Below are 3,263 nucleotides of genomic sequence, written 5' to 3'. Positions count from 1 at the left end.
TCTTTATTGTTCAGATTATTACATTTGTTCCTCTTTTTTCCCCCCCATAACTCCCCTCCTCCCAGTTCCCGCCCCACCCTCCGCCCTCACTCCCCACCCACTGTCCTCATCCATAGGTGCACGATTTTTGTCCAGTCTCTTCCCGCATCTCCCACACCCCTTTCCCCCCCAAGAATAGTCAGTCCATTCCCTTTCTATGTCCCTGATTCTATTATAATCAACAGTTCATTCTGTTCATCAGATTATTTATTCACTTGATTCTTAGATTCACTTGTTGATAGATGCATATTTGTTGTTCATAATTTGTATCTTTACCTTTTTCTTCCTCTTCCTCTTCTTAAAGGATACCTTTCAGCATTTCATATAATCCTGGTTTGGTGGTGATGAACTCCTTTAGCTTTTCCTTATCTGTGAAGCTCTTTATCTGACCTTCAATTCTGAATGATAGCTTTGCTGGATAAAGTAATCTTGGTTGTAGGTTCTTGGTATTCATCACTTTGAATATTTCTTGCCACTCCCTTCTGGCCTGCAAAGTTTCTGTTGAGAAATCAGCTGACAGTCGTATGGGTATTCCCTTGTAGGTAACTGAGTTTCTTTCTCTTGCTGTTTTTAAGATTCTCTCTTTATCTTTTGCTCTTGGCATTTTAATTATGATGTGTCTTGGTGTGGTCCTCTTTGGATTCCTTTTGTTTGGGGTTCTCCGCGCTTCTTGGACTTGTAAGTCTATTTCTTTCACCAGGTGGGGGAAGTTTTCTGTCATTATTTCTTCAAATAGGTTTTCAATATCTTGCTCTCTCTCATCTTCTGGCACCCCTATAATTCTGATGTTGGTACGCTTGAAGCTGTCCCAGGGGCTCCTTACACTATCTTCGTATTTTCGGATTCTTTTTTCATTTTGCTTTTCCGGTTGGGTGTTTTTTGCTTCCTCGCATTTCAAATCATTGACTTGATTCTTGCGCTCCTCTGGTCTGCTGTCGGGAGTCTGTATAATATTCGTTATTTCAGTCCGTGTATGCTTAATTTCTAGTTGGTTCCCCAACATAACATCGAGGGTCTCATTAGTTTTCTTGTAGATCTCATTAAGTTTATCAGCGGCTTCTAAACAGTTCTTGAGAGACCTTAAAAGTGTGGTTCTGAACTCTATATCTTCCATTGACAATTTTGTCCTGTTTCTTTGTCTCCGCCTTTCGTTATGCTTCCTTGGTGCACCCCCTAGTGGTCTTTGTGCGCAGTCTTGTAGTTAAACCTTGATTGTTGTAGCTAATACCAGAGAGGGTTTGACCTCCACAGCTGTCTTCAGTGACAGAACTTCTGTCCTCTAGGGAGGTGCTAATCTAGCCTTTGCCTGAGGCTATCCGGCAAATGCCTCTGTGCAGGGCTTGGGCGGGGCGGGTCACACAGGATCAACAGGGTGGGCCGGAGAGAGCAGTTATGGCGGCTCTCAGTCCTGTCCCCAGGGGCTCTGCCTCTCTGAGTCCCAGCACCCCCCCCAAACCTCGGAGAGAAAGCTGCACTCGCTCTGACCGAAGCCAGACAGTCCCGCTTCTCCCGTTTGAGTCTGGGTCCCTAAAGACTCGCCCGGATCTGGAGCTCAGAGTCTGCGACTCCCTCCCGATTGAAAACGCCAACCGCGCCCTCCGCCGCCAGCCCGCTCCGCGCACTCCGCACCTCAGAATTTGACTTCAGCACTGCGCCTCCTCTTAGTGTCCGTATGCGTTTCTCTTTCCTCCTAGTTGTAGGACTTCCACTCAGCCAGCGTTCCTGTGGTTCTGGGTGATGTCCGTTCCGTTTTTTAGTTTCACTTTTGAAGTAGTTGTTCAAGGCAGCAAACTCCGGCGTTAACCTATGCCGCCATCTTGGTTCTCTGTCCATATCATATTTTCGGGAAAAAAAAATTTTAATTATACTGGCTTTTAATACAATCTTGACCATATTTTTCACAAGTCTAATAGAACAGATTCTCACAAATGTTTTAAATATCATCAAGGACAGATGAATCCCAATGGGGATTTTACTAAAAGTTGCATTTACAGGTTAATTTTGGGATAACTAACATCTTATCAAATTGAGTCTTTTCAATAGGCTTAATACATCTCATTCATTTAGTATTTCTCTTACATCTTTTTTTAAAATATATTTTTTAAATTGATTTCAGAGAGGAAGGGAGAGGGATAGAGAGAGAGAAACATCACTGATGAGAAAGAATTATTGACTGGCTGCCTCCTGCACACCCCGCACTGGGGGCGGGGGGGGGGATTGATCCTGCAACCCCGGCATGTGCCCTTGGCCGGAATCAAACCAGAGACCCTTCAGTTGGCAGACCAATGCTGTATCCACTGAGCCAAACCAGCTAGGGCTCTTATGTCTTTTTCTACAAAATAAAAGCAATTAAATATAATCAATATGGCCTGATTTAATCAAGTACAGATAACCTAGATAGTGTCAGAAATTAAACCTTCTAGCAAACAGCCCGTTCTGAAAGAATTCATACATGTTTGGCCATATTCAAAGAACAAGAGGATAGAGAAGGGTGTTCATCATCTGAGCTTCACTTCAAATATTTTGTTTGTATTTGTACATTGCTGTTTATTTTTCACAAATTTCCACTTCTCAGAAATTTACAAAATTGGTAAATACTTTGAGATACACTCTGCCTGCAATTTCTGTTTCCAAGGAAGTTCATGGAAGACAGCAAACACAAGTTTCTATTTGCCACTCCCTTACACACAAACATATACACAAACACACACCCCTGAGGCTAAAATCGATTAGTTATCACCATCCCAAGTCCTCTTTCATAGAGATCATCCAGGGCAAAATCAACTCCATGACTGACCTGACAAAGCAGTGACACTGGCCGCATCTACCCTAGACTGGGAAATGCAATGAAATCGGCTGGTCAGCAGTAATTCTCAATGAACAGAATTCTGCTTTTCTCCATAGCCTTTTCTGCTCTCTCTAGCTTAAGGATTTATCTTTTTTTTCTCATAAAACTTTTAAGTCTATTTATCTGGCAACCTCTTCAAAGAGGTTACATTCTCTCTGTGGGAAGAAATTGTACCTTATGTTTGCTTTCCTTATAGCAGCGGAGAGAAATAACTTTTATAGTCTCCTTAACAAATATTTTGATTTTTAGAGCTTTCTGAGGAAAAAATAATTAATAAAAATACTTCCTGGCTGCTGCTGAGATATAGACAAGGGAAACAATTCCATCTGGGCACAGTGGGTACAGTTTTCTTCGCAACATTGCCTACTGACTATGA

This window comes from Myotis myotis, unplaced genomic scaffold (assembly GCF_014108235.1).
Source record: "Myotis myotis isolate mMyoMyo1 unplaced genomic scaffold, mMyoMyo1.p scaffold_m19_p_2, whole genome shotgun sequence".
NCBI lineage: Eukaryota > Metazoa > Chordata > Mammalia > Chiroptera > Vespertilionidae > Myotis > Myotis myotis.
The sequence above is the reverse complement of the archived record's forward strand: the minus strand, read 5'-3'. Positions refer to the sequence as shown.